A 17,881-nucleotide genomic window follows, 5' to 3' on the forward strand; every position below is an offset into this window, starting at 1 on the left:
CATAAGTAACACATTCGGAAGCAACATTCAAACAAAATGGAGGACGCCATCAGTAAAGCCGTAGCCAGATTTTTATGGGCCTAAAAATAAAACGTGTAAATTTTTTCAAACTTCTTCTTTCCGTTTCCTTTAATATACCCGGTTCAGTTAGGAAACTTTGTAAATGACACGAGTACTGTACCAACATCACCAACTAAAATGCATTCCGTTTTTCTACAGCATCTACAAATACAGTATAAGTTCTCTCACAAACTATTAACCTGAGAAAGCTATGACTATATAACTAACATCCGTCCCCTTTAAATATATATAAGCACCGCACTCGTTTATCACCCAGCAGACCCTAAACCTTTAGAAATCAGCTCCGCCACTCTGAAGGAGGACGGTACAAGACAATTCGGGTTCGCCTATCTCCTGATAAATTCAGGGAACGCATGGGCGTGGTCACTCTACCAGATCGACTGAGCCACCAGCCAGTACTGGCACGGATTGTTTTTAAAGGTGGTAAAAGTCAGCAAACCATTCCCGCCCAGTATAATCTTTTTGCTTATCTGCTTTCTCTAAAGCCACCAATCGCTTCGGGTGGAGGCGGGCTCTATTTCTTTGCATGCTAGGTTGCTCCTCCCTGTCCCTCCTCCTTCTCAGCTCTAGCCCGGGACTGGAACGGGTTGAGTCGCGGAGTAGTAGTGTGGGCAGTCTCTTTCGGAGAAATCGGCTACGACATTAACTACACACTTAGGTAGTTTTTTTTTTTTTTTTTCTTCTAGTCCAAAACAATATCTTGTTTCGTCGGTGTGCCTCGTTCGGTGAGCTAGCTTGAGGTACTAGCTCGCGGGACCTGCCTCCACCCCAGGGGTTTAGCGCGAGGGAGTCTGTAATTTTCCTGTATGATCTCTTGTTAGCTGTATGTGTGTCGTTCTGTTCCTAGCTCGACCGCAGGACCCTCCCCAAACGCGGAAGGGTGGTGAGATTGTAGAGATGGGGTATTTTCTTTTAAGGGGGAAGGGTGGCAAATTATACGGCGTGACTAGGAAGGTGCTTTTTGTGTTTGCGCCCGCTTCATTGCTCCCTTCTCTCCGCTGGCCTGTAGCTGAGGATATGTCCATGCTGAAGGTGGCCCTGTTTTTTGTTGTGTCTTCGTCCCCCCGGCGGTGTTCTGTAGGCATTGCCTGCTGTCGCTCACGTATTGTTTCGCTCATTAATGGCGGACCCAAAGCAGGGTTGCCCTTACCCCGCAGCAAGCTGGGCAAGAAGGATGGGGGGGATCGTTTGGGGGCAATTGAGGGTGGAGTGAGTGCATTTGTTAGTCTATCCCCTACTCTCTAAATTAGCATTTGTGGGTTCTTTCTGCGCATTATAACCTTTGGTGGAGGGCGCTGGGTGAAAAGTTTTACGGGCTTTCTGGTTCTAGTTTTCCCCCTTTCTTTGATCTATAATGGTGAAGATGCGTGTTGTTGCCCCGCCAGCAGCCATGTTGAGTACCCGGAGCAGTTCCGCGTGGGGTAAAACCATGATGGGTCTGATGTGTGTGTGTTGCCCTCGACACCAGCCGTATTGAGTTCCGCGTGGGGTAAACCATGATGGTTCTGATACGTGTATATGATATATATTGTATGTGGTGGGGGGGTCTTGGAAGCTGAGTGACAGGGAATGTGGGGAAATAACATACCGGGGATTTGTGGCAGCTTGGCCCTAGGTAGTAGAGAATTCGGTGTAGGCGCTATGCAGAGCACTCCGATTGATGCAATGCTTTTTTTTCTTTTTTCAGGGGCAAGTCAACTTCATTTTCATGCCGGACTTGGCAGAAACCACACAAAAAACCATTGTGAGTATCATGATTTGCCTTTATGCCTTCTTATAAAATCCTAAGAGAGATGTGTTGGCCCATGCTTTGGAGCGTTTAGTTCGTGTTCGTTTGTTTTGAATGTGGTGGTAAGGGCCGGGGGTAGTAGCCCCCGGGCGCAGGCAGCCATGGCTGTGAGGCTTGTGAAGAAGGAGAATGAGGCGGGTGGGCGCTGCTGCAGCTGAGGCTCCTTGCAATACTCGATGTAGCCGGACGATGCTTCCTTCAGCTGTGCGTGTATTATTATAGGGGTATATACCTCATATGCCCTCTAGAGGATTGTCCTCGAACTGTGGCATAGATTTACACATACAGTTGGCTTTCTTTATAACACGCCCACGCACTGTAAACGAGAGCTCGTGCTGTCGTCTGACGTTCAGTGCTTTACGATTGTTGGATGATAGTAGCTATTATCCATGTCCTTACTAATCTTGTACCTGGCTTCGGGGGAGAGCGTTAGCTGCGGCGTTTTAACAGAGAGAGGCTTTAGTGTCGTCTTCGCTGCAATTTTTTTTTTTTTTTTTACAGTCTCTGTGAATTTGGTTTTTCATTGAGTTGTTTGTAGCCATCGGGAAACTACGATGATGCGCGTTTTTTTTTGTTTGTTGTGGGTTGGGTGTTTTTTTTTTCCCCAGTCAGTGTAGGCTGGTCTGTGGAAATTGGAACTTTCGGCTGTTTTCGAAGCGCAGTGCTGGATAGTAGAAGATGAGAAGTGAACTGATGTGGTTCTTGAGATAGCAGTCCCATGGTAAATTAATAATAATAAAAAAAGTACAATCTGTCTATTTTCATATGTTACCCCAAAATAGTGTTTTAATCTCTTGCCTCAATATTTTGTGGTATATAGTATGTCTGATTTATGGATGATTAGGCTGTGGCAGATTTGGTGGAGACAGTGGTTACAATTATGGGCTCCTTTTACTAAGCTCCGCTAGCGGTTTTAGCGCATGCGAAATTGCCGCAAGCGCTAGACCCTAATGCCAGCATTGAGCTGGCGTCAGTTCTAGTCGCATAGCGCGGGTTTAGCACACGCTAAAAACACTATTTCAGCTTAGTAAAAGGAGCCCTATTCTTTTTTGTTTTAATATTTTGTAGTTCACTTTCCAGTTCACACTATTTATCTGGCTCCCTTTAGTACTTTAAGATGAATTGTGTGGGTTGGAGTTGGGTTTTTTTTTTCCCCAGTAGAGAGGTTGCGTGAAGACATGAATTGTATATCAACTATCAGAACTTTCAATTATAAATTGCACTTGACCCTAAAACTATTACTTTTTTTAACAAGTGTGTGCCTAATATATGTTGAGTATCAGAACTAAGACTGGTATTGAACTTTAGCTGTACAGAGACAAAAAAGTCCATCAAGCCTAACCTTATATTTTTGAACTGGTAACTTTTTATGGAAATTTCTTTGGGAGCTGTCAGAACCTCTTGATTTGAAACTTGTTTTTTTCTTGATCCAGTGGTATTATGTGTATTAATGCTTGCAAATTTTAAAGCTTTGTGACCCCCCCCCCTTAAACTCTAATGCCTAATGCTCGAGGTTCTCCTAGTTTATTAAATTCATCCATGATCACCCAATATATTTCAAACTTAATATTTTTAATACTAAACTGTGCACTACATAAGTAAGAATATGTAGATAAATTCTAAAAGCTGTTTATTCTAGTAAATGGTTTATTGGAAAATTTTCTGAAAGGTGTGTGTAAAAAGTACCTGTGAGGCCTGTGAGTAAAAAGTACATGTTGACTTTTGGTTGGAGTCCAGCAGCCTCACTAGCTTAACTTGGCTGTAGTTATGTTGCTGCCCTCCCTCCCCCAACTGTTGCCTTGGTCAACAACTGGTCTGCCTAATGGCTAAGCTGGTCCTTCCTTGTTCATGTCTTTTAGCACCAGCAAACCATAATAGTGATCCGTATATAGTCAAACCTCGGTTTCCGAGTAACCTGGTTTGCGAGTGTTTTGCAAGATGAGCAAAACATTCTCGCAAAACATGTCTCACAAACCGAGTGTTGACTTGATTTGCGAGCACCCACCCCCGATAACCGGCATCATTCCCCGCTCACAAAGCCAACCCCCCGCTCGAACCGGCAACCCCTGCCCGAACTTAAACTTACCCCCCCCCCTGGTCTGGCACCGGCACGCAGCCCACAGGACGTGGCAGTGCCGCTAGAAGATCTTCCTGCTTCTGCCGGCCTTGAGCATGCATCTGCGCATGCTCAAGGACTTCTAATTCGCCCTCTCGCCGAGATTCTCAGAGATCTCCGAGAATCTCGGCAAGAGGGCGAATTAGAAGTCCTTGAGCATGCGCAGATGCTTGCTCAAGGCCGGCAGAAGCAGGAAGATCTTCTAGCGGCACTGGCACGTCCTGTGGGCTGCGTGCCGGTGCCAGACTGGGGGGGGGGGTAAGTTTAAGTTCAGGCAGGGGGTGTCGGTTCAAGCGGGGGGGCCTTTGTGAGCGAGGGGAGCGATGCCACTGGCCTTGGGGGGAGGGGATGGGAACATATCAAAGCGAGTTTCCATTATTTCCTATGGGGAAACTCGCTTTGATATACGAGTATTTTGGTTTACGAGCATGCTTTTGGAACGAATTATGCTCGTAAACCAAAGTTCCACTGTACTTTTATTTTTTAAGCCTGTTCACTGAAATAAAAGTTTCAGGAATTTAGTTATTGTTGCAGTTGTTTGGGAATGTTATAGGGTTACAAGAAAAAAAACTAAGAGTAATAGAAAAAATCCCAAACTTTAACTAAAAAATATTACTCACCAGAGATGGGTTACACTCCCCCGATAACCATTTCACAAACCAGTGGAGAAAAAGCCTCAAAAATTTTAATGCAGCAATCAACAACTTCAATACTGTTTAAAGTCCAAGCTGCTTATGTACTATCACTGGCAAAAAACTCCACCACCACTGAAATGTAATTATCAAAAGAGTAATATACCTTTCACTGTGCACAGGAAAAGTAAAAAAAAGTTTTACTTAGCTTGGGACCATGGTCTGAAACACCGTGCTGTGCTGGTAGAAAATGTCTGGCCAGACTGTAGATGAAAACACCACGGCACCATTTAGATGTACAGTCCAGAATCCATGCCCAATCCTCCAAGTGCCTTGTTTCGCCTCTCAAAGGGTTCCTCAGGGAATGTAAGAACTGGAAAACTTCACTCCTCTTCCGGGCACACCGGCACAAAAAACGCCCATTGCTAAAAAGAACTACAGGACCCAACTTCCGGTAGCACTTCCGGGTTACAACGTCATATCAACAGCCAAAAAACGGCTGCCATTTGTCCATACAACTGCCATTCAGTCTTCAAACTGTCACTCATCTAAAGAATGCCACCCACTCCACCCGCTGATTAAGGCCATTAGGCCAAATAGTATCCCAAAAGAAAATCTAGCGCTGTTCATGCTGGTACAAAAGCCTCTTCACATTGCCCCTCCGTGGGGTAATAGGAATGTGTTCTAACACAAAACACACAAAATCATCAAAATCATGCCGTTCTTTGGCACAATGGCGGGTCAGGATGTCAACTTCATTTTTGTGACTGATATTGGACCGGTGTTCAAATAACCTAGTCTTAAAACATCTGGCAGTGTGACCAATATAGGTTAACCTGCAAGGGCACGCCATTCCATACACCACTCCTCTTGTTTCACATGTTGTAAAAGAGCGCAATTTCACCACTCTTCTACCAGAACTTGTGCAGCCGTGCCCTCTTGCATAACACCACAAGCTGCACATTTTCCACAACGTCATATTATGCTAGCTCATTTTGAGGCTCCGCACCACGCTATAGACAGGTTTCAGGGTAGTGCAGGCTATGTGTCACTGGGTCTCCCCTGAAGTTCTCTTTCAGGATGCGAGCCTTGTATTGTAGATATCAGGGTGAATGTAGCTTCTCATTTGCGCCTAGGGTGACTGCCCTTTAAGGGCAGTTTGGTTTTTTGGAGAAGCTTGGGTGACGGTAGTGGATTTTAAGGATTCCGGATAATAGAGATCCTAGGAGTTCTTTTTGTTTCATTCCTGTCATGGCCCTCTTAAGTATTCTCCGAGGTTGGCAGTATGCTACTCCTTATTATGTTTCTTGGCTGTTTCACAGGAGAGTTCTGTTCTTTCGTCCAGGACTTTCAACTCTCATCCAGCCTATTCCCCAACCTCCCATGCTTCATTCGGAAGGGGTCTCGTCTCCCTCTCGCAGCTGTTTAGCTTTTCTTTGGGGGGGGGGGTGCTGATCTCCAGTCCATAGGCTTGGCATATTGTTCAGGCTGCTTGCTCCGTTGAATACCCCTCTCCTATTCCACATTCTTTCTTGGAGTCGCCGAGTATTGAGCAGCCAAAAAGTGATGTTACTGCTACACCCCTTAAGATATTCATGGAACTCAGGGCAGTAGTTCCAGTTCCTCTGGAACAAAGGGGCAAGGGAAATTCTAATTTCCTTTAGGGTACCCAAGAAGAGGGGTTAGGTCACAAAACAGTGCGATTGCTCATTACAGGGGTTCAGCCGGGTGAGTTCCTTTCACTGCTTCTTCTTGAAGACGATTGCTTGCATATTGTCTTATGGACATTGCATCAGCGGTAGCTTCGCTATGCTGTCCTCTGGTAGCGCTATCATTTTAAGCAGATGCCATTTGACCTAGCCTCGGCTACATGTACATTTTCAAAGATTATGACAGTAGTGGTGCTGTTTCGGCGCGCTGAGGGGTTTCAGATATATCCTTCCTTGGACGCCTGGTTGAGATGAGAGTTTTACAGACAGGACAGTTTCAAGATAATCCATGTGGGTGACTTATTTCTTCAATCTGTGAGGTGGATCTTCATATTTCCAACGAGTTCTCTTCTCCCAACCCAATCATTGGTACATTTGGGGTAGTGTTCCACACAAATGTGGGGAATGTGTTTTTCTACCAGATATAGGGGCAATAATTTCCTGTGTCAGGTTAGCCTTCTTCTCCGTCAGTCCCCCCAGTCTGATAGTATGGGCTTATCTACCTGGTTCTATAATCCGGGTGGTGACTCTAGAAGTTGTTCCACGGCAGCATTCACTTCTGTCCCAGTGGTTTCCGCTATCTTAAGGCTGTAATTGTGGTCTCCTATATCATTGATCAGCCTGAATTGTTGCCTCACTGAGATCTTTCTGTTCAGAAGCTTGCACACGCTACTCTGCCTCATTGTTTCTAAGACACTACCGTCTGTTGGCTTGGGGAGCTTAGTGCCTTAAATCTTCAGCGCAGCAACTCTGGTCTAAGGAGGGGACTCGGTAATAGCTCATTCCTTAGTAACAGCAGCAGATGAATCCAGAGACCAATGGGATAGCACACATCTACCAGCAGGCGGAGATAGAGAAACTGATTAACAGGTGGTCCTATTGGCTGGCACTCCTCCTGTATCTTCAGTATGCTCTATCTCCCAGCAGATGATGGTCACTATTCAACTAGTTTCTGGATTCTGGCTGTAACTGGAACTTTATTTTCCCCTGTTGAGATTTCTCTTCAGTGGGACAACATTTATTTCTCCTGTTGAGGTTTTCTCTTCAGTGAGACAGGGATGTCCGGCTGAACGGTGCCGGCTTTAGGGATTATACCTGGGCTCCCCCAGGTCCCTGCCTCACCCTCCCTCAATTGCTGACTGGATCTCAATTTTTTTCTTCTTTCCCTTCTCTGTTAAAAAAAACAAACACAAACAAAAAGAGACCACAGTTGCTACATTCTGCCCTGTTATTGCTGCACTACTAGCTCTAACTGGCTTCAACCGGCCCTAACAACAAGCTTGTGAGTATATATGTGTGTTTTACTGTTTGAACTTCAGGTTCTGTTTGGGAGTTTAAGTAATGTGGGTTCGGTCAATGTACGTTTACAGAATGGATATTTTATTGAGGCTAAGTTTTATGACTAGAAATCCGTTGAGAGAGCCAGGACTTTCCCGCCCTTTGCATGCACGCACTTAGTTTCCTTGTTGGTTACAGCATGGTAATACTGGTGCGATTTCATGCTCGCACTTGTTCTCGTTGGGTTTCAGTGCAGCAGTAGTAGTCCTGTTTATTCCGAGGCTCTCTTTCGTTGGTGTTTGTCGCGGCCATGTGCAGCTGATTGTGCAGGTTCTGGTTTATAACTGCGCGCATGAGATGGAACATATTTTTTCCGGCGCTGTGGGAAGCACCGCGCCATTCTTCTAGTTATTCCCCGAGTCTGATTTTCTTTCTATGTAGGCTGCGGCAGGGTAAATTTTGTGGGGCTTGAATCCGACTGTTTCTAGGAGCGTTGATACAGCGGCCACGTGTCAGCGAGAATCAGGCACGCGCTTGGGTCTCCGGTGATGGCGGGAGAGCTGCAGCATTCTGGTAGTTTATTTCCAGCTGACTTTGGTCAGGGTATGCTGCAGCTTCTGTCCTTTCCGGTTCAGACAAGTTGTGCGTGTTTCACCAGCTTTGGGACAAGCTTGGGCAGATCTATATGTCTATGAATGTGTTCCTGCTGTATTCACTTGAAGGAAGCTGCTAGTTTAATCGGACTCTGGGGTTAGCTCTCAAGGGGATTACCAGAGAGACTCTGACCTGTGCTAGGTCACCCAGTCTCGGTTTGTCTGCGAACTAGGTCGACATACGTCAAGTCACGGCACAGTGAGATCAGCAGTAAGATAGTGCCCTGTATTTCACACGGGTATCTCATTGTCTCTCTTGGGGTCCGTGCAGATTGAGCCTTTGTCTGTTGGTAACTGTCCTTATTTGGGCCTCTGTGCTGCGCTTCATGTGCCTAGTAGTGGCATAGGATATATATGCCTAATGGTAGTACACACAGTTTCCAAGTTCGGGCTGTCTCTATGGACATAATGACACTTCGCATCTTCCTGCGGCCAGGACTCTCTTTCTCTGTTTCTTAGGGGGCCTGGACTTCAGATTTCCATGCTTATCACGCTGGTTTCTCCTGTCGTCATTTTCTCATGGCACATGCTAGACGGGCCCCCGACCAGAAAAGAAGAGCTGTACAGCTTCTTTTAACCAGGAGCCAGTTACCTATTCTATCAAAACCGCGGAGGATCACGCGCTATGTGGCTGTTAGCCTCATCCCTGAAGCTCTCATTAGCGATGTGAGCTTTGTCTGATACCTGTTAGGATACAGTTGTTTTCCACGGGGCGGTAGATGCAGCATCTTGATTGCATCTAGTACATATTCACTTTAAAGGACATACGTCTTTCGCTCACATTGCATGGAGTTAGTACTGTTTTCATGGTTCCAGTGTACTCCTCTTTACATTGCGAACCTTGATTTTTCCTAGGAAAGTTTCTTTCTTCTTACAGATCCTACAGTTCTCATCCTGCCGTTCCCTGACCTTCTGCACTTTATTCTAAGGAGATCTTGCTTTCTTCCAATGACTCTTCAGGCATCCTCATGAGAGGGAAGATGCTATCATGTCAGGTCAGGGAGCTGTGAACATTTTTCAGGATGCTTGCAACTTTGCATCCTCCTCAAGATTCTGGTTCGTTCTTGGAGTTAGTGTTTTGTGTTTCCCTTTTAAGTGTTACTGGTCCTCAGGGCAGTTCTTGTAGTTCTTCAGGAACTAAGGGACGTTGTTCCACTCACTGCATGGTGCCCAAGACGGAGGCATTGGGCAGAATGGGGCTGGATCCCATTCTGCTGAATTAGTTTCTCATGGTTACACATTTCTACAGAAAAACAGGGAGAATATTTACATTTTCACTATGGACTCTGAATCAGGTTTGCTTGCCTCTCTTAAAGCAGCGCTTTTGGTTTTGGCACATGCCATTTCACCTACCCAAGGCTTCACTAACATTTTAGAAAATGAGGGCAATGGTACCGTTTTGGCACTACCAGGCGATTCACTTTCTTCTTGACTGACTGCTTGATTCGGATATCTTCCAGTCGGGCCATTTGACTGACACGAAAAGGGTGGTTTCTTTTCCTCAGTTCTTTGGACGTGAATCTTCGAATTTGCACAGCGCTCTTTTCTCCTGTACTATTTATAGGTATATCGGGGAGATGTTTTTATTCATATAGGAAAGATGTGTTTCTTCCCAGAGACTAGGGCAATGGGTCACAGTCTCAGCTTTGCATTCTTCTTTGGTCACCATGACCAAGAGTATGGGATTCTGTACAGGTTCTAGGATCCATGTTGCTGACTCTACTGGGAACTTCGGCTTGCTTTCCCATTATAATGCTACAGCAGTCGCTTTTTGTTCCGGTGGTTCCCGGTATCTCAGGGCTCCAATTATTTGGTAGGCTCCTCAAGCATCGCTCTGTACGATTTGGTGGCTCAGCGAGATTTCTCTTTTCAAAGCCATGCCTCGGTCTTTGCTGGATTAGCTCATGGTCAGCAAATATCCCGAGCTGTCGGGTTGGGGGGCTCGGTTCCTTCCATCCTCAGATCCAGGAGTCTGGTCTTAAGAGGCGACTCAGTATTTCTTCATTCTTCTACTCTGGAGCATAGTCGGGCTACCATTTCTGGAGCTTCAGACCATTCTTCCGGAATGACGCTGAAGGTCTTTTCAATTAGTATTATGTTGGTGGTATTTCTCTACAGCTTGGACAGTAGGTGATGTACTCAGTTGGCGAGTAAAGTTATGGTTCTACTTCAATGGGTGGACCCTCATCTTCCTCTTCTGTTGGCAGATCATTTTACGGGTCAGGAAAAGAGTTTGGATAGACTTTCTCTCTGCAAAATCTGAGCATGGCCCATTTATTGTTTGTTACAGTGTACAATGCTGTGTACGCTCTAGAAAGTGTAAATGATAGTAATAGTGAAATCTACATCCTGGATATTGAGAATTTTGGCTCAGGCGTTCCAGCTCTTTGTATGGAAGTGAGATCTCCTGGAAATAGATCTCATGGCCTCGTCTCGGAATTCTAAGCTTCCTAGCTTCTTTGGCGGGCACAGGGAGTGGGAGTCAGAGGGGGGTAGCAGCGTGGCTTCTTTCTCGCCTCTGGTTTTGTCTTTTTTCAGTGTTTTTCCTTGGCTGATGATGGCTTGGATTTGCCATCTCAAGGTCGCTTTCAGGGCACAGTATTTATTTGTAGAATCTCTGGATTGGCTGCGCCATCCTTGCTATGCAGATCTGATGAGTCTTTTGACAGCCGGACTGTTTCCTGGTATCTCCGGATTTGCTCACCTAGGGTCCAATCCACATGGGTATTCGAATACTTTGGTATTACGACCTAGCTTTTGAAAAGTCATGGCTGATGTGTATGGGTTATGTGAAGAGGGTTGTTTCTTCTCATATCCAGGCGCTACAGACATCTTCACCTGTGGCTTCTGTTTCCTTTTTGAGGTTTTTCCTTTCTTGGGTACTTCTCAACATTTGCACCCTTCCAGAGTTCTTTTTTGGCACAAGTGTATTGCCAAGGGTTTAGCGTTCAATTCCCTTTAGCTTCAAGTGCCATTCTTAGCTTGTTACAAGGGCTAGGTATTTTGCTCTTCGCTTACTTCATGTAGTTCAGTTCCTAAACGGAGTACAATATATTCGTACACCTCATAGGAAGCCCTGTCGGAGTACAGTCTTAAGGTAATTCTTCGCAGTTTACCGAAGGCTTCATTGCATCCTTATCTTTTGAGACTCTAAAAGGCTGTGCCGTTGAACATGGGGTTTCTTGTGACCATTGCTTCTGCTTGGCGGTTTTCTGAGTTGCAGGCCTTTTTCGGCAGGGATTCCTATTTCTGATTTACAAAATCTGGGATGTCAGTTCGGACGGTACTGTAATTTTTTTCTAAGGAGTTGTCTTCCTTTCTTCTATGCCACTCTCACTTTTCCTTCCTTCTTCCTGGGAGGAGAAATGGGGAGAAGTGCTTTTATTCACTGCATTTTTTAAAAGTGTGTAGCTTTCTCCGCGATCTAGGTTTCTAACGACTTTTAGTTGTTTAGATCACCTTTTTGTATTCTTCACAGGACGCCTCAAACATATGGCGGCGTCCAAAGCCTCCATTGCTTGATGGGTCCAGGAGGACATTCTTTACGCTTGCTTGATGGCAGGGAAGCGGTTGGCGGAAGAACTTCATGACCATTCCGCCAAAGCGATGGCTACTTCTTGTACTCGGTCCAGAGGTTTTTTCCTTGGAGGAGTTTTGTCTCGTGGCTACTTGGCCTTCCGAGAGTGCTTTCTCTCAGCATTACTGGTTGGATGTGGGGGCGCATGCAGTAGATGCGTTTAGTGCTTCGGTTGTTGCGGAGGTGGCGTTTGCTTCCCACCCAGATTGAGGATTGCTTTGCTACATCCCGTTGGTCTCTGGATTCATCTGCTGCTGTTGCTAAGGAAGGAAAAATTATGTTCTTACCTGTTAATTTTCTTTCCTTTAGATGCAGCAGATGAATACAGAGCCCCACCCTTTCTGGATATTGTCTGTCTGTTTTTTCTTTTGCAACTTTCAAAGTTTGTTATTATTGATGGTTGTATTCTGTATTGCCTTTTGAGATTTGTTATGGGAAATAAGTTTTTTACATGCTATGCCTAGTGATAGTTACGGATGCTTGGGCTATACTGAAGATACAGGAGAAGTGCCAACCAATAGGACCACCTGTTAATCAGTTTCTCTATCTCCGCCTGCTGGTAGATGTGTGCTATCCCATTGGTCTCTGAATTCATCTGCTGTGTCTAAAGGAAAGAAAATAAACGTGTCAGAACATAATTTTTCCTTCTTCTGGAGTTATGGACAATCGGTCTAGCGCTTCAGGGATGACCGATGAAGGGCTTTTAGGATAGTGTCACGGCAGTGGCATTTCTCAATTGCCTGGGAGGTACGCGAAGTCTTCGATTGTTGAGCACGGCTATAGTCCTGCTTCGGTAACGGGTCTTTTTCTTCTATCAGTGGCTCCCTTTTCGGGACAGGAGTAGTGTTCAGACAGAATTTTTCACCGAATCTTCTACATCCCGGAAATTTGGAGCTGTCGGCTCATCTTTTCCAGCTAATTGTATTGAGGTGAGATCTCCTAGACTTAGTCCTCATTGCCTAGTTTCAAAATGCAAGCTTCCTCCGTTCTTCATCAGATGCAGGGAGTAGGAGTCGGAGGGAGATGATGCAGTTGCTCTTTACTGACCTCGAGGTCGTCTTCTTTAGAGTTTCCCCTTAACCGATAGTTGTGTATGTGTGATGTCTCATGGCTCGCTTTCTCAATATGATCATTCTGGTTGCCCCTGTTTGGTTGCGCTGTCCATGGTATTCGGATCTCAAGAATGGGTGATTTCCGGTACCTCCGGATTTCAGCACCCAGGGGTTGATCACTATGGAACTCTGTTCCTCTTGGGTATTATGGCTTAGCTCTTGAACAGTCATGAATGAGCCAGGAAGCTTAGTCAGAACAGGTTATGTCTACTCTTCTCCAGGCAACTCAGACTGCTACATCTGCGACTTCCACTAGCATCCGGAGGGTTTTAGATTCTGGGCTAGTGCTCGGTGTATTTTGTCCTTTAAGCCTTCTCTGTCCTGTATTCTTAAGGCTTAATGTATGCTTTCCTCCCCCTTCAAGTGGCACCTCTTGTTTATTACAGGGGCCGAATGTCTCATTTTTTAGCTTGATTCTCGGCTGCTGTAGTTTGCTTCCTGAATAGCCTACTGCATCTTTGTCCATTTGTTATGAAATCCTTTTAATGGCTCCGTTTGAACTTTTCTCTCATGAGGCTCTACAGTATGTTGGGTTGAAGACGGGGCTTCTTGGGGGCATACCTTTAGCTTGACAGTTTCTGAGTTGCAGGCCTTGTTCTGTAGGGTTTCCTTTTTGGTGCATTACACATTCTATGGTGTCAGTTTGGACAGTACCACAGTTTCTTCCTTTGTTGGTGTCTTCTTTCTTCATGTCGCTCACACTTTTCCTTCCTGCTTTCTGAGAGGAGGACTGAAAAGGCAAGCTTTTCTTCACTGCGTTTCTTAAAAGTGCGTAGACTGCTTCTACACTGTCTGTAGGTTTCTAGAGCCTGTCATCCTTTCCATCACCTCTTTATATTATTCAAGGGACGTGACAAAGGTATGACAGTGTCCAAAGCTTCCGGCGCTTGAGGGGTTCTGGAGGACATTCTTTCCACTTCATGTCAGGGAAGTGGTTGGTGGAAGAACTTCATCACCATTCTACCTGAGCGATGGCTACTACTTGGACTCTGGTCTGAGGTTTTTTCCTTGGAGGAGATTTGTCATAAGGCTACTGGGTCTTCCGACTTTGCTCTGTCTATACATTTCTGGTTAGAGGTGGTGTTGCGTTCAGAGGCTGTTTTTAGTATTTTGGTTGTTGTAGAGGCGGCGTTTGCTTCTCACCCAGATTGAGGATTGCTTTGCAACATTCCACTGGTCTCTGGATTCATCTGCTGCTGTTGCTAAGGAAGGAAAAATTATGTTCTTACCTGTTAATTTTCTTTCCTTTAGACACAGCAGATTAATCCAGAGCCCTACCCTTTCAGGATATTTGTTGGTTTATGTGTTGAGATTTCGGACATTTTCTTATGGTTGGTGGTTGTGTTCTGTATTATTATCTTTGCACTTTGTTATGGGAAAAAAAGTTTTTTACATGCTGTGACTATTCCTGGTTCCGGATGCTTGAGCAAGGAGCAATACTGAAGATACAAGAGGCATGCCAGCCAATTGGACCACCTGTTAATCGGTTTCTCTATCTCCACCTGCTGGTAGATGTGTGCTATCCCACTGGTCTCTGGATTCATCTGCTGCGTCTAAAGGAAAGAAAATTAACAGGTAACATAATTTTTCCATCTGCATGATGATGGCAGAGTGGGAAGTGTTAGAAGCACCTTTCTGAGTCTCCAGAGTACTGGATCACCTATATACTTTTGTTCCAGAGGAGGTTGTGAAGTACTGGTTGTTCCCAGTACTTCACAGTCAAGAAGGTGATCGCAGTCCCAGTTCAAGGAAGTTCTGCCCTTAAGGAGTACCACAGTAAGAAAATGATAAAAGGAATGGAATGACTTCTCTATGAAAGGCTAAAGTGGCTAGGGTTTTTATCCTGGAAAGAGATGTTTCAGGGGAGATATGATAGAGGTCTAAAAAATACTGAGTGGCATTGAATAGGTAGATGTGAATCTCTTGCTTACTCTTTCCAAAAATACTAGGACTAGGTGGCATGCAATTAAGCTACTAAGTAGTAGATTTAAAACAGATGGAAATAGTTCTTCACTCACATGTAATTAAACCCTGGAATTTATTGTCGGGGAATGTGATGGAAGTAGTTAGCTTAGCAGGGCTTAAAAAGAGGTTTGGATAATTTCCTAAAAGAAAGTCCATAAGCCATTATTAAGATTGATGTGTGCAAATCCACTGCTTAAACTTAGCATAACAGCATAAAATGTTTATTCTTTTGGGATGTGGCCAGGTACTTGTCATCTGGTTTGGTCATTTTTAAAAATGGGATATTGAGCCTGAAGGACTTGTGGTCTGTCCAAGTATGGCAATTCTTATGTTCTTAATGGAGCAGCAGCTTGGATTTGTTTTGGTAGGGACTTCTGGTGTTGGGGGCTATGTTGTGTGGGCCATGCTGCAGTGTCTGCAGCGGTTCCCAGGGTCTCCAGAGGTGTCTTGCTTGGAGTCTTGGCAAAGTCTTTTTGGCAGATGTTCTTTACAATTTGGTCTAGTCTCGCTTCCCACTCTAACACTGATGGTGGCTATGCCTTTACCACTGGGAGGCAGACACAGCCTCTAAGAAAAGTTAACTTCAGTTGCTCTTTAAGGGGGGGGGGGGTGATTTCTCTTCAGGGCATCCTTTCCAGCTCCCTACCCTGTATCAGAAGGGGGTGAAGCACTCCACAGTTTTTAAGGGCCATTCCAAAGGTGTGGCCAGTTTTGAACTTGCAACTTTCAGAGTAGGCCCTTCAAGCAGGGCTCCTTTTCTGGCCTTCACAAATCCAGTGCTTCTGGTTCCTCGGGAAGCAGAAGCTGTCTTGTGAGGGTGTTTCAGGCCTCTCAGTAAGGCTGCCCAATTCAGGGAAAAAATTTTTGATTTGATTCACATTTCCTGCCCAATTGGGTGTGTTTTTTCAAACAGCCTGGCGGGTTTATTTGTGTAGCCTTTTCACCCATCCCACCCCCTTTGCCTGCTCCAATCCCATGCCGGTGCTGTGGTGTAAGAAAAACCATACAAAACTTTTCCTCTCTCTTAGGTCGTAGCTTACACTCGCTGTCTTAACACCAGGTTTGGCAGGATAAACATTTCAAATCTGACACATTGTAATCACAAAATAGAAAATATAGTAAATATTTTTCTGCCTTTTTGTTGTCTGGTCACTTTATTCAAATCATGTTGGTACCAGGCTCTGTTTTCTGTTTTGTCTTCTGTTAACTTGCTCACCAGGGAATTCTGCCCATTTGACGTTTTCTTCTTTCTCCGTGCTCACCATCTTCCATCTCTGTACCTTCACTTCCACTGCCATATCTAACATTTGTTTATTTCCCACTGTCAACTTTCTCTCTTTTATATCGGTAATAAAAATCATATACACGAATACAGGATGTTTGGGGCAGTACTTGGAGAGCAATTGGCTGGCCCAGAACTTACTCTCCGACATCAGAATTGATGTTAGGTGGAGAAGGCTGGTCGGCCTGGTGCTTCTGTGCTGCATCGGGAAGCAGATAGAATGCGAAGGCACCACGAGTCTATCACGGAGCCCGGGAGCCTGCTGTAGCTCTTTCAAGCTGCTGCACCAGGGAATAGGAGGGAGGGAAAAGTTGTTGCACAGGGGGAGGGAGGGAAGGAAGGCTTCTGCAATGAGGAAGAAATGCTGCTTGTGGCTGGCAAAGATTTGAGGAGGTATGGGGAAGAGTGCATTGGGGGTGGCACGCATTCTCTCTTCACTGTGCCTTATGTATAACTTCTTTCTGTCATCTGTTGATAAGAATAAAACATGCTGTGCCTATCGGTATATAGTATTAGAATAGCATGAGTTATGAGATCTAGAATATATTTAAACTTTTCATACACCTTACTTTTTACAAAGGCTGTAAGTTACTAAATAAGTTAATTTATTACATGACCATTTTATGCATGAGGCCCTATGGTTAAATGTCCATTAACATTGTATGCCAGCTGTGTTTTCTGTATACTGGAAAGTTTGTCTTATTGTTAACCTTATTTTTTGTAGCTCCTTGTGTAAGCACGTGTTCTTGATATTGTAAATCGCCTTGATCCTTTATAGGCATAGAGCAATCCACAAATCCTAGATTATATTATGTGTTGGCAAATAATGAGTAGAGAATGGCACGAGGATAAATTTTTCCTCATCCCCATGGGAACTCATTTTCCTGTCCTGTCCCCACAAGTTCTTTTCCTGTGCCTGCCCCATTCCTGCAAGCTCTGTCCTCATCTGCACATGCCTTAAACACTTTAAAATTATAAGTGTTGGTTGTAAAGGATCCAAGATGGCCACGAATGAGTTCGACTGAGCACTTGCTTGTGGAAATTTTCCCCAGTGCTCTATTTTTTGGCTTCATTAAAATACATACCTCGCTATGCTGAAGAGAAGGGGCAAGAGTGCACACCGGAACAGCTAACCTCGTCAGTATCGAGGCATTCATGTGGCGAATGCAAAGCGACTCTGCGTTGTCGGTGATGCCCACGCATGAAACATTCCAAGGAAATGGAATGGAGGTGTCTCTATGGGGCTTTGACACCACCTTGAGTCCCGATGCGAGAGCACCTCCCCCACACCCTCGAGCCACCAATTTCCCGGGAGTGGAGGAGCAACCAGATGTCAGAATGCGGTCTTCCCCGGAGGCTATGGGGAACAGTATGGCAATCGCCGACTCGGGCCCCCAGGCTTCACAGGAGGGCCAGAGTACAGAGGAGGTTGTTTTAACATCGGGGTCTGGACCTTCCCAGGAGAGTGGACTAGGAGGAGAGCTACCAGTTGGTGAACAGAACTTTACACAAATAGACTTTCAATGTTCTACTATAGTAAAACCCCAAGAAGTTACTTTGGACACTTTGTGGGATCTGGTTGCCAACTTAGTTAAAAACTGTGAACATTCAACATGTGCAAATGGAAAATAAAGGTGCAAGAAAAATAAATTATACAAATAAAACAGGATATTGGTGATTTTAAGAC

General features: G+C 45.0%; 1 protein-coding gene across 1 annotated transcript in view; it reads left to right on the forward strand.

The window, feature by feature from the left end:
• The first annotated feature begins 532 nt into the window (after window positions 1-532).
• Window positions 533-17,881, forward strand: part of ZMYM2 (zinc finger MYM-type containing 2) — a 537,976-nt gene continuing 520,627 nt past the window's right edge. The window contains 2 exon segments of the mRNA XM_033950396.1: window positions 533-739; window positions 1,769-1,825. The gene's annotated coding sequence lies outside the window, so the exon portion shown is untranslated.

This window comes from Geotrypetes seraphini, chromosome 6 (genome assembly GCF_902459505.1).
Source record: "Geotrypetes seraphini chromosome 6, aGeoSer1.1, whole genome shotgun sequence".
NCBI lineage: Eukaryota > Metazoa > Chordata > Amphibia > Gymnophiona > Dermophiidae > Geotrypetes > Geotrypetes seraphini.